Raw genomic sequence first — 14,708 nt, 5'->3', positions numbered from 1 at the left:
CTAAAGAATTTCTAGACTTTGCTCCATTATTTTATAGGGATGAATATTATTATCTGATAACAAGCCTTTGTTTTGTCTTTATCTTCTGTCAGGATTTTCAAAGAACTTTTCTTTACCCCTGAATCCAGGATTTTGTGAAGATGTGATTTGTAATTTCTAGGATATGTTATGTCTTTCAGTCTGTTAATTCAAGTGTTTTTATTGTTTTAAATTTCTGATAAAAACCTACTGAGATGTATTTTAAAATATTTTTTTTTATTTTAAAATATTTAATTGCATTTTTTTGACAAATGCCAAAATGACAAAAAGATTGAAAAGGCAGTTCAATTATCAACCATCTACATTTTAGTTACATTCACTAGTTATTAAGTTTTGCCACATTTGTGATCCTTATCTTTCTCTTTCTTCTTGATGAATTATTTAAAAATAAATCACAAGATCATTTATCCCGAATACTTTATTAGGTTGTTTAAGTCCAAATATAATTTTCTACATAACTATACTAATATTGTTGTATGTAAGACATTCAAAGTTATCCACAAATTCTAATATATTTTTTATATTCATATTTCTTCAATTGTACAAAAAATGCCATTTATACCTATATAGCTCTTTTTTTAAATTTTTTATTTATTTATGATTGTTACAGAGAGAGAGAGAGAGAGAGGCAGAGACATAGGCAGAGGGAGAAGCAGGCTCCATGCACTGGGAGCTCGACGTGGGATTCAATCCCGCATATCCAGGATCGCGCCCTGGGCCAAAGGCAAGCGCCAAACCGCTCCGCCACCCTATATAGCTATCCCTATATAGCTCTTTTTGATCTGGAACCCATTCAAGGTCTATGTATTTATATTTGGTTGTCAAGTTTCTTTATGTTTCTTTAATCTCAACTAGTACCCCAGTAGTTTTTGTTTTTTATTAAAACATTGCTATTTTTTGAAGAATTCTGACAAAATGTTCTTTTAACTTCTCTGAAATGAGTGTTTCTTCATTCTGACATCTAGGTTAAATTATTTTTTTTTAAGATTTTATTTATTCAAAGAGAGAGAGAAAGAGAGACAGAAAGACAGAGACAGAGACATAGAGGGAGAAGCAGGCTCTCTGCAGGAGCCCGATGTGGGACTTGATCCTGGACCCTGGGATCAGGCCCTGAGTCAAAGGCAAATGCTTAACCACTGAGCCACCCAGGCATCTCAAGGTTAAATATTTTTAAAACAAAGTCCTCATATATGTGATGTACTTCCTATTTTATCACATTAGAAGGCCTGTAATTTCCTCTCTTTTTTCCTGCTACAGATCACACCTAAATTGATTACTTTTTAAAAGTAGCATCTGTCAGAGATCCCCAGGGTAATAATACCATGTTCTTTGTAATTTAAAAGGAATCTGTGGAGTTATATTTTGAGACTGTGTTAAAGTGTTCTTCCCAAATAACCAATGGTTTTTAGTGGTTTTAGTGTCTATTAATATGTCAGGCCCAAAAGAATTAATTTTATGGGTAGAGGGACGGTAAGTGCCATACAGTGATTTCTCTAATTTTGTCATTTGTTTTACATTTACTAACTTTTGAAAATCAGAACTCTCCTTCATTTTTTCATTTTTAATCTTTTTCTCTTTGATAGCATATGTGCAATTTACATATATGGTTTCAGATATATTTAGTGTGTTTATGAGCATTACCATCATTATTTTTTTTAAAGATTTTATCTATTTATTCATGAGAGACAGAGAGAGAGAGGCAGAGACACAGGCAGAGGGAGAAGCAGGCTCCATGCAGGGAGCCCGACGTGGGACTCGATCCCGGGTCTCCAGGATCACACCCTGGGCCGAAGGCAGGTGCTAAACTGCTGAGCCACCTGGGTTGCCCCATCATTATTATTTTTAAATGCTTCAAATTGTCACAGATATAGAAAGTATCTACCTCTTTTGATATGTCTCCATTAGTTTCTGATCACTTTCTTGCTTTCTGACATTTCCAGCCTTTACATAGAAGCAGACATTTCTCAAAGAAGACCTATTTTCTTTTCTTTTCTTTTTTTAAATTTATTTATTCATGAGAGACACAGATAGAGAGACAGAGACATAGGCAGAGGGAGAGGCAGGCTCCCTCCGGGGAGCCTGATGTGGGACTTGATCCCAGAACCTTGAGATCACAACCTGAGCCAAACAACCACTGAGCCACCTAGGCATCCTGAAGCCTTAGTTTCTTTTAGTGAAAACTAGTATTCAGAAATGAATATGTAGCTGCTCAGTTTGCTCATGGTAAACTTTTTTCAAAAAAAATTTTAAATTATTAGTTCATAGTGATATCTCCAATGTAAATCTGTCAGTGCATATTTTATCTCAGTTTCAGTTTGTCATTTGTCTTTTGGCTTCACTCACATTGTTTTATTTCCATGCAAATATGTTTTTACTGATTTGTAATTAAATTAAGGCTTTTTAACATTCAAACTGAATTTTCAGTTAAAAGGCCTTTTCCCGCACCCTGGTTATAAGCAAGTCACTCTTGTTTTTTTCTGGTATTCGTAACTTTTATTTTTTAAGTTTTAATTTAAGTTCTGGCAACATACAGTGTAATATTAATTTCAGGTGTACAACATAGTGATTCAACACTTCCATAGCTCACCCAGTGCTCATCACAAGTTCACTCTTTAATCCCCATCCCTCCACTCACTTGTCCTCTGGTAACCATTAGTTTGTTCTCTATAGTTAGGAGTCTATTCTTGATTGGCCTCTCTTTCTCCTTTTTTTTCTCCTTTTGCTCATTTGTTTTGTTTCTTAAATTCCATATATGAGTGAAATCAAATGGTATTTGTCTTTCTCTGACTGACTTATTTCACTTAGCATAATACTCTCTAGCTCTATCTATATCATTGCAAATAGCAAGATTTATTCTTTTGTATGGCTGAATAACATTCCATTATATATACATACTACATCTTCTTTATCCATTCGGTGTCAATCAGTGGACACTTGCGCTGTTTCCATATGTTGACTTTTGTAGATAATACTGCTATAAATCAGGGTACATGTATCCCTTTAACTTAATATTTTTGTGTTTTTTTGAGTGTAACTTATTTTTTTAATATTAATTGTACATCCATGTGGAGTTTATTCTTGTGTATGCATTAAGAATCTTATTTATTTTTAAAGATTTATTTATTTATTTATTTATTTATTTATTTATTTATGATAGACATAGAGAGAGAGAGAGAGAGAGAGAGAGGCAGAGACACAGGAGGAGGGAGAAGCAGGCTCCATGTCGGGAGCCCAACATGGGACTCGATCCCGGGACTCGATCCCGGGACTCCAGGATCGCACCCTGGGCCAAAGGCAGGCACTAAACCGCTGAGCCACCCAGGGATCCCCAGAATCTTATTTATTTTTAATGGCTACTTAATAGTATTACTTGATAAGACTATATATTTCTCCCAATTACTTAAAACCCCATCTTTACTATAGGCCAAATACTTATATGTATTTAAATCCGACCTGTGGATTCTTGATTCTGTTCTATTGACCTGTCCTATCCAAGTGCCAGGAACACACTGGTTTAATTTTAGGAAAATTTAATATTTTAATATATAACAAGATTAGTCCTGTTCATTGCTCTTATTTTTCAGGGTTTTCCTAGATATTAAAGAATTTTTTGTTTTTTTGGGGGGTTTGTGTGTGTGTGTGTGTTTATGTTTTCATGATCTCTTTATTTATTTAATGGAGAGAGAGAGAGAGCGCAAGCAAGTACAGAGTAGGGGGCAGTGGGAGAGGGAGAATCTTAGGCAGACTCCAACATGGGGCTTGATCTCAGCACCTGAGATCATGATCTGAGAGCCACAGTCAAGAGTTGGCTGCACAAGTGACTGAGCCACCCAGGCACTCCCAGGTTTGTTTTAATATAAGCTTTAGAATCAATTTACTGTAAAAAAAAAAAAGGATTTGATATTTTTATTAAATTTGTATTAATTTTAGGTATTAATTTGGGGGGAATCAAAAGTCATTGAAGAAAATGCACATATTTCTTCTATTCAAGTCTATATTTCTGTCTTTCAGTAATGTTTCAAAGTTTCTTCAAATAAGTTTTACTTTTTTATTATTCCTAGATTTTTAATTTATTGTTATCAATCATATATTTTAGTTCCTTATTATTTTTACATAAGAAGGCTATTTATTTTTGTAGGTTAATTTTATATTTTGCCATCTTACACAATTCAGTTATTATTTATATATTTTATCATTTATTTTCTTATATTTTCTAGATATACTATCATACTGTCTTTAAACGGAACTAGTTCTACTGAATGGTATGCTGACAAAACTTTATCACTAACTATCAGGAAATTAAACAAACATTGAATCCTGATTTGTAGGGTTTTTTTTTTTTCAAATTTCATGATGTAAGTTCAGATCTGGTTGATTTTCTACTACCCATGGGTTTAATAAACAGTTTAGACAATTCCGAAAATTTAGCCATTGATTCTAGAGACCTGGGGTGACCAGGTATGGAAGGGCTCTGGCACACTAGTTGATTATATTTCTTCCTTCCCAATTCATTAGCTTATAATTTGTCTCATTCATATCTTTGACTAATCTATCTAACAAAAAATAATGGATGTTCTGAACATGTTGCCTACTTTAGCAGGAATATTTCTGGTGGGCTAAGTGTACAAATCTTTTTTTCTCCCAAGAGTAAGGAGCTTCTACTTGTTCCATTTCTTGAACTGCAGAGAGGATTTACCAGTGCCCTAAGTCTAGCAGTGTTTATTGCTCTTCCCTTCACACATAACAATACTTGTTCTGTATGGGAGATTGAAAATAATACAAGGAGAGTTTCTTGCTCCTCCAGCCAAGCTGCTATTCTCTTACTCTAAGTCTGTACTACATAAATACACTTTAGGGCTCTTTCTGATCTTTTCTTTGAGCACACAGTGGGTGTTCCTAGAGGAAGAGCCCGCAAGACAATGTGACTCTTCACTTATCTTTGCCCTAGGGCTTTTTACACTCTTCTGAAAACCCACACTGTGACTTCACAAAGTTGTCAAATATGATAGCTGAAATTGTCTTACTAATGTCAGGTTAAACTTACTATAGGTAAGAAAGTCCTCCAATCTCTTCACTTGGGAAAGATCTCTCCTTTCATTTTTGGGCACAAATGATTGTTTCTCCGTGGTTTTAGGAAAAGCCTTAACTTGAAGTTAGTCCAGTTCCATTATGCCACATGGGTGGGAGTGACGCTCTTTCCTGTCTCTACATTCTGGGATGAAATACAGAAATTCCAGTATGTTCTCTTTTAATGTCTTCTCTATTGAATAGCAGAAGAAAGGAGATTAAAAATCCTTAGAAAGACTACTGATATATACACACACACACACGTATAACTTATATGTATATATGCATACGGTCTGATTGCCATATTGTAGGATATATTCAAAGTGATAGAGCTCAATATTAGAGCGTATATTCACATAGATAGATTTCAATATTAGAAGTGGAGAGCAAGTTGAAGAATAGTGGAGAGCAAGTGGAAGAATAGTGGAAAGCAAGTTGAAGAATACTATATAATTGTATATGTGATAATGTGTGATGATGTGTATAGATATACATATATGTGGCATATACATCTGCATAAAAATGCATAGATAATCTAAATGATGCACACAAAGTTGAAAACAATAGTTCGATCTTGGGAAGAAAGAGGTAGCTTAGGTGAGGGAGGGATGATCAAAGTGGACTTTATCCTTTTCTGGTATAGTATAACTAATAATTAAAAGGAAAAGATAATATTATTTCTAGATATAGTTTCTATTTCTATTAAGTTTCTATTTCTATTATATATAAATATGTTATAGATCATAATAATAACAATAATAAGGATTTTTTTTGTAGCTATACACAAGCTGACCCTAAAATTTATGTGAGGAGTAAAGAATTTATAATAGTCCAAAGAATTTTTGAAAAAGAACAAAATAAGAGCACTCATACTACCTATCTTTATTTTATAAAGCTTCTATAATCAAGACAATGTAGCTCTGTGGAAGACACAAAGATCAATGAAACCCAATGGAGTTCTAGAATTAGATACACAAAAATATGGTCAATTGTTTTTGACAAATGCAGAGGCAATTTGATAGAGAAAGAAAGACTTTCCTTGATTATTATTTTGGGACAATCAGACGTTCATATGAAAAAACAAAGAAATAAAAGAATGTTAACCTATAACTCAAAACTTACACAAAAATAAACTCACATCATAATGGATCATATATAAATATAAATCAAAAACTATAAAAAAGAAAATAATATCTTTAATCTTGGGTTAGATAAATAGGTCTTATATGAAATCAGAAGAAAAACATAAAAATAGATTAAAAAATGAACTTCATCAAAATTTCAAATAACAAATTCTTGTCTGCAAAAGATGTTGTGAGAATAAAAAGATTACCTACATATTGGATAAAAATATTTGTGAATCTTCTACCAGGCAAAAGACTTGTACTCAGGTTACATATAAATATTTTTAAAACTACATAATTCAAAAATAGTCTAATAAACAATTGGCAAAAACTTTGAAAAGACAGTTGCCAAGGAATATATGAAAATGACAGATGAGCATTTTAAAAGATGCTCAACATCATTTGTCATTTTGGAAATAAAAGTAAAAACCATACATTGTACCACTTTTTATCATGGTTTTAAAACCCCTTAACAATACCAAATGTTGACAAAGATAAGAAGTAGCTGAAATCTCATACATTGCTGCTAGGAATGTATAATGGTGTATTTACTTTGGAAAGGAGTTTGCCACTTTCTTACAAAATTTAACCTATATTTATCATTTGACCCAAGATTTAACTTATAGGTGCATATACAAGTGAATGAAAATTCATGTTCATGCAAAAACCTGTACAAAAAAATGTGACTTGTACACATTAAATAAAGTCATTATGTGGTCTTGGAAACCAATAAAACTGTTCTTAAAAAAAAAAAAAAAGGAATGAGGGATAGATACATGTGACAACATGCGTGAATCCCAGAAGCATTATGTTAACTAAAAGAATCCAGTCTCAAAATGTTATATACTGCATGATTCCATTTATGTGTTATTCTGGAAAAGACAAAGCTATGGGGATAGAGAACAGATTAGCAGTTGCCAGGTATTAGGCCTTTGGGTAGGGACTGAGTACAAAGGGGCAGCAAGAGGTAATTATTTTGGTTAATGAAACTGTTCTGCTTCCTGATTATGGTAGTGGTCACAAAAATCTGATCATGTTTTAATTTTATAGAATGGCACAGCCAAAGAAAATCATTTGCTATGTATAAATTCAAAATAAAAAGGAAGAAGTTTTGATTCAGAAAACGAACATATAGGAAACGAATTTTATATTTTCCTCATCTAGGAATGACCTTTCTTTGTTTTTAACACATAAATACCAAATAATAATATCTACTTGCTGAGTTGTCTTGCTTCTTGCTAAAGGAATCTTACCAAAAATAGTCCGTGGAAACAATGATGACCTTCCGGAATTCATCCTGGCTCCTTGACACCTTAGTAGGTTCTAATTAGGGTCATTCCTGGATGCTGCATGCTTAAAATTATAAGGCCTCCTAAGTGAAACCAATTTTTACTCCATGCCAACCTCACTAAATGTCTCAGCCTCTGCCTTTCTACTCTGCTCACCTGTCTCATTCTGTCTCTTCAGTAAAATCACAAGAGTCGTAAAGGCAAGGAATGAAAATAGTGTGTTATAACTTTTAAACTAATCGTATTATTCAATTAAGGAAATTGGATCAAGCATCAGTTTATCTTAGCTGGATAAATCATCTCTACTTTAATTCCCTTAAAAATATAAATAGGTGTGTATGTTTGTATGTATATATAAATTCATAGGAAAAGTGCAACCAAAGCTGAGGAAGGAGATCTTTGATGTGATTAAACGCCTGTAATGGCTTGTAGTACCACTTCCATCTCCTTCCCTCCTAATAAAGGTAAGGTCTGGATTTTTCTTAAATGTATTTTACCTCTACTTTCAGATGAGTAAGGATGTTCACCAATTCTAGAATTGGTTAATGTTTCTTTGAACTATACTTTGTATCTTATAGATTCTTAGAAGTAATTTAAGTTTGTGATGCTGACTTTATCACAAGGTATCCACTGACTTGTGAGCATAAACAAATCTCTATAGGCATTTTGTCATTTAAGTGTCTTCTTTTCACTTTTTATTGACAACATTTAAATGGAAACGACATAGTAGAATAGACCACCCTAACTTCAATTTTCCAAGATTTTAGTCTCCTTACATGTAAAATGACAGTAATGTATCTACTTGACTTCCCAACCTCACAAAATCATGTCCTGATGTTCTTATTAACATAGGATGTGACCATTCTTTCAGTCTCCTTGGCCAGAGCTTATGACAATACCTTCTCTTACTCAATCTTCCACAACCATTCACTCACAACTGTGATGGTACAGCCCTAAGATTATCAGATGCCTATCCTCTCCTTAGCATCCCTCTGCACTACCTTAAAAAAGACTTTTATTCTTGCAGGGAATACAATAATTTTATGTCTTGATTCCTTGTTTCAAACAATTCTTTCACTGCACTTTCAGATCATCACCTGTTTTGTACAATAATGTCCTAACGATCATTCTAAAGCAGACATCTATCCATGTCCCACAATCTCTTTAAACCCCATTAATGTTAAATAAATAAATAAATAAATGCATACATACATACATACATACTATCAAAGTCTCCTCAGGACAAAGCTCAAACCCCAAACGCCTTTCACTAATCACATTTTAAAAAATCTGGCTTCTGGTTACAGTTTCATTGCCTACTTTCACCCGTATAGGCAAACTTTGCTCCAGTCAATATCCTCACTTGCAATTGAATAAATACATTATCCTATTCCACACCTGTATGGCACAAACTATACATTATGTTCAAGTTGTTTATCTTTCCTCCCCACATCCTTCCTTTTATTTATCTAGTGTCTACTAGTGTTTCAAAAATTAGTATAAGGTGTTAGGAAGATTTTCCTGATCACCTAGATAATTTATTGCACACTTACTTATCTTTGCTTGTTTAGTACTATGTATACTCATCATAACTATCATAGTTATCATAGCTCTTATTACACAGACTATTACCTTTCTTCCCTCATTAAGTTATACTCTCCTTAAACGAGGAGGTCATCTCTTTGCCCCCTTGTATATCTGGCATATGACATAGTACTTTGCACACTATAGGTACTCAGCACCTTTTAAATAAATGAATGTTATATGTAAAACTATTTTATAACTACAAAAAAAGAATATAAATCATTGTTATTATTACTACTCACAAGTTAATTATGAGAATAATATGATACTTGACCCCTCCTCCCAAATATAAGGGCCCTTCTCTTGATTTTTACAGCTAAAGATACCAAAAACAAGTTCTTGTTAAATAATGTGAAGTACTGGATCTAATCTCAGCTTTATTACTCACTTATTATTTGATTTTGTACAAAAGACTTAATATCTTAATCCTCATCTGTAAAATGGGAATATTATATCCTACTTTATAATGTTACCATGAGGATTAGAAATGTACGTGAGTAGGTATCCATGTAATATGCATATAGTTGATATATTTTTCTGTTTATATTACATGAAATATACTTATGTAAGTATTTATTAATATAATATTAATATTGTTAATTGTACAATTATTATTATGTAAAGATTAATTTAGAAGAATAAATAAGTTTTCTTCATATATGGGTGGTGATTTTATACTCCATGCATATTTGTGGCTTGGGGCACTATTCATAAAACAGAAATATATGGCATCAGACATGTATGCTGCCAGATTGAGTCAGATTTTATCCTTAAGATTATAAGGGGAGGAAAATTTCGTGAAGAGCTGAATTGTCCATATTATTTATTGATAAACATGCTACTCATATGCACCAACTGGTCTAGATATTGGGTTTATTTTTATAAATGAACTTGATAAATAATTGAACATGAAACTGCCCCTGCTATTCTGTCCTTGGACTCCTGGGGCATTAAGAATTTATGCCTCTCTTGACCTGCAAGCTTCTACTCCTATTCCAGCAGCCCTGTGTGATGTCTGAGGAGAGTTGTCGCTCAAGCTGAATTGTATAGTGTTTTTCCAATGTGTGAAATGTTGACCCATGGGAAGCCTCTGGACTCATTTTCATTAGTGATATAAACACATTTGGAGAGTAGGGTAGGAGGTGGGCAGCAGATTATTTGCTTCTCAGCATGGCAAAACCACCCTTATTGTCACTGTCCACTGGCTTAGAAGGAATCAGCCTCCTAAATCTGATTGTTGCTTATTCTGCATTTCAATGGGATGATTTGTGCTGCTATAGGGTTCTTGGCAATTGTATGCGAGGGCCAGATCTCCAGTGATTAATCAGGCAAGACAGAGCTCCAAGAACAGGGCTGGGGTTTGTTTGTTTATGTTAAGTCTTCTTTTGCACCTGTCTTGAGTTATGTGCAGAGTAAGAGTGTGGGCTGACTTTTAATAACATTGAATATACCTCTTGTTGAGTAAGTTATCAGATTCTTTGCTCCTTAATTATTTAGTACCCATGAACAGTTATTAACACCCAGGAAATTAGAAACCTGTTTCCTCCCTTGTTCATGTTCAGGAATGATTATCCCTTGTTTTAGAGATAGGCTGTAATGTTCGGCTTGACTATAGCACACTAATATTTGTGTTGCATTGTTATAACCTACTATAGTTTGAAGAAAAGCCATGATGTTAGGTGTATTGTAGTTTATAGTTAGAAAAGCAAAGTTGTGGAAGAGTGAGCTCAGTCAGGATGATATTCCATAATAGAAAATGTTACCCTGGATAGTATAAAGGCCAGAAACACAAAGCAGCGTCACTTCCAGACAGAATGGTTTGGATAGTTTCACACTATTTGTAAAGAAGAAAAGCAAAACTTTATTCTCTCACATTCCAGAATACTCAGTTTTTTTCTCTGCAGTTTCTTTCCCTGTCTTTCATCCATAAAGAATTTTTCCAATAATAAGTTTTTCAAAAAGCCAAAATAACACAGTGGAACAGAATTGTTTAAAGTCCACTGGAACACCAGTCATATTAATTTCCAAATTGTGCCTGGGATTGTTAGAGACCAGGCTTCAGCCTTGGGCAGGGCTGTTTAGCAAATGAGCTAAGCCATAGCAGGAGCTTCTCTCTGGTCCTGCAGAGATGATCACGAGATGATCACTGGTCATGGGTCTCCTGCTAACCTCTTCTGCTGTCTGCGTACACATCTCTCAATCTTTCTCTCTCTCTTTCTCTCTCTCTCTCTTTTACCCAAAACAGATAAACTTTTATTCTAGATCTCACTATTTTGATTTAGCTGGAGTTTCTATGCGGGAGATGAGATATATTCCTGGGGATAAGAGATTCCCCAGACTCAATCCACAAAGATTTTGATACAAAATGAGAGGATGTCAAAGAATCTGAATTCTTAATAGCATCTGAGTTGGTTCCGGTGCAGCAATTAGGGGCATGCATGGAGCAACACTGCTATAAGGGAGGGAAACATGGTTTTGGTGTGTTTTTTACAATGCTTAATTCTGTCAAGATGTTATAAGTGATTTATATTCGTATCACATTTAATACTTATAAAACTCGTGAGTTAGGTATTATTAACTGCATTTATCAGGTGAAAAAAAAGTGAGATTAAAGAACTTTAAGTACTTGCCCAAGGTTATATATACAGTTAGTGCACAACAGAGCTGGGATGAAAACCTATGTCCCTCTATTTAAATCTACTGTGTCATAGCTGGCTCCCCAGTTAAGATGTTGCCAAGATGCTTGCCAATGAAGCTAGCAACCTCTCACTCTGGCATTCTCCCTCTCACCTCTCTACATCCTTCTGTGACTCCTTAAGGACTAAATACTCACATATTTTTGGGCTTTGTCCCAAATAATGTGGGTGAGACTAAGGAAAATTGAAAATACATGATCTGTTCTCTAGGATTATGGATTTTATTGGCAAATACAGGTGTCATACATAACAGTATATACAAAGAATAAATGATAATAAATGTGATTATGACTTGGGATTAACTTGATTTCAAAATCAGTGGGCCTTGTTTTTGTGTTTTGTTAGTTTGTTTTTACCTAAAAGTGCTGTTGATGTTACAGAGATTTCCTATTTAGCAATAATTGCATATGTTAAGGTCAAACATACAAGCTTCTAATACTGGTTTTTCTAATGCTGGTAAAAATCTCTAAAATATTATGTCTCCTGAACTTTATGGGGCCCATTGCTTCTGAGGCAATCCTTTGGGAAAAAAGGAAATTTGAGGAGCATTTCACAATTAAAATAACATATCAGAGGTAAACATTGTTATGTTAAGGAAAAACTGATCACCGTGGTGGATAAAGCTGATGAAGATAGGGTTTCTCTGACTGAAAATACAGGCAGTGAGTCACAGGCAACAAATACAATCTCTACCAAGAAACAGAGTTGATGACATAGAGTCGATAGAGCAAGATGGAGTTTTGGAACTCTGGGAGCACAAAGTAATAAAATTATCTGAAAGATACTGTAAAATAACTATGAATGAAATATAAATTTAGAGCTGGGCTCTAAAGAAAGAAAAATACCAAGATGCTAAAGTTGAAGGGAGAAATCAAGACGAAAGCGTTATGGAAAAGCTGACATTCCCTAGCATTTGCAGTAAACTATAGAGCTTAAAAGCTACACACTAGGATTTTAACACTCCCAGACAAGGGGCAGGAAATAGGAGCTTCAACCAGAGCAGAGGGATTTTATGAAACTAAATCTTTTGCATATATCCCAGGGCTCCAAATTCTGTCCATAATTTTGGGAAAATACTTTGTGGACACTGCCCTGGGCTATTGAGATCCTCCCAGGAATCAAAGATTTTTTTTCCAGCTACAGCAGATAGCCCTCACCTATCAGACCTCTCTGAGGATTTCCTCAGGTGAAGAGAGATACTTCTCTCAAACTCATGCCTTTTTCCTGGGCTCACCCATATCTGATGGCTGTGCACAAGAGCAGAGAGCCCCTGGCTTCTCAACTGAATTGAAGAACAAATCTGTGGAATCATCCCACCTCCAGAACTCCTATAGGAGCAACCAGCTTTTCTGAAAGGAATGCATAGTTGGAGTCCTTCCTCTGCATAATCCTGCATTCTTCTCTTCCCTTCAACCAGTGCTGATTCTAGTACTCCTTAATAAACTTTTTTTTCTCAGGGAATACCACTGACAGAATACTTGTAGAAGAGAACTCTATACAAGTAAATTTACAAAGATACAAGCAAGTTTGCATTTTATTTTTTTATCTTAGAAGTTGAATGTTAAGGAAGGAGGAGGGGAAAAAAAGGATAAGAAATTGAAACCACAGGACATTACATTGCTTTGCTTTTGCTTTGAGTTTCTGTGTCCTATGCAGTTGAGTAAACCAAAGCCAGTAAATTAATCTTAAAATTGTTCTGTGATGAATAAAACTCTTGGACCCAAGTTGATACAGGTAAGAAACTTCTGTGTCAAGAAACTTTTATATACCATGACATACAGGACTTACAAAGAATAAACAATATCACCCCAAAAGGCACACAATAAAAAATTCAGTGATACTTGAAGAAAGAAAGAAAACTCCAACAACGTTGAATTTCAACTGACTCATATTCCCAGAAAAGAGCGGTTGTCAAGGAATACTCCCACTTTGTGTTCTAAGACATAGGTAGCTACAAAGGACTACCCTGCTCTTACATATTCAGAGATAAGACCTATCTGTTCTTCCTACTGCCTCCAGAAAGGGCTTCCTTTCTTTGAGAAGTTTTTTTCTCATTAATGAATATTCTCTCTATTGTAATAGCCTGAATAAAAAGATCTCCTTAGTTACCTGTTGCAGTTTGTCTCGATTTGGTGCCAGAATTCAGGTAGGCTTGCCCCTTGGCTTTGTAGCCCTACTCAGTCCGGGTAATGAGGCATCTTGGAGTCCTTTTGCTTTGTCTTTGACTGGTGGTCTGGGGCTCAACATTAAACCAGGCTTTTTTTTTTTTTTTAAACCAAGCTTTTTATCGTGTGTTCCTGACTTTTCTTCATCTGCTTCATGATAAGGAATTGATTTTTATTCCTTCTGATCACTTCATTTCTGTCACCAGCATCTTTTGGCTTCATTATCTAATCATTTAGCAATATTTGCAAATAGATTGACAGTTTATAAAAGTGTTCAATCTGCTGTGGAGAAAGAGAATTGGGTTTGTTAGTCTTTACTGTTTGTCTGTTTCTTTATTTTGAGTTCAGATAAATTAAGAATTTTATGCCCACCAGGAAATGTGTATCTGGATGGATAAGTTTGTATTCATGGGTTTATACTTGACCTATGGCTAAATTTTAGAATTGAAATTATAGACTTTCTCTTTGTACTCTTTACAAGTCTGTATAAGTCTCTATAAGTCTATAACTCAGAAGACCTTTACCTCTCATTATATTCATATACTATATATCTCTATAAAGTATTCACTAAGTCAATTATATAATCTTTTAAAGGAATTCCATTCTAATTAGTATAGAAATAAATATTAATGTTAATTGAACATTCCTAAACTTTCCACAAAATAAAGTTATTAAACTTCCAATGCTCTCAATGTGAAAAATAAAAATAATTCATATAACTCAAAAATGTTTTAAGAAATTAAG

At 34.3% G+C, this 14,708-nt stretch overlaps 1 long non-coding RNA gene across 1 annotated transcript in view; it reads left to right on the top strand.

Moving 5' to 3' along the window:
- LOC140635180 (uncharacterized) overlaps positions 1–14,708 on the top strand; it is a 315,137-nt gene that overhangs the window by 171,632 nt on the left and 128,797 nt on the right. The gene's annotated exons all lie outside the window — the stretch shown is intronic.

Source organism: Canis lupus, chromosome 6, assembly GCF_048164855.1.
Source record: "Canis lupus baileyi chromosome 6, mCanLup2.hap1, whole genome shotgun sequence".
NCBI lineage: Eukaryota > Metazoa > Chordata > Mammalia > Carnivora > Canidae > Canis > Canis lupus.
The sequence above is the reverse complement of the archived record's forward strand: the minus strand, read 5'-3'. Positions and strand labels throughout refer to the sequence as shown.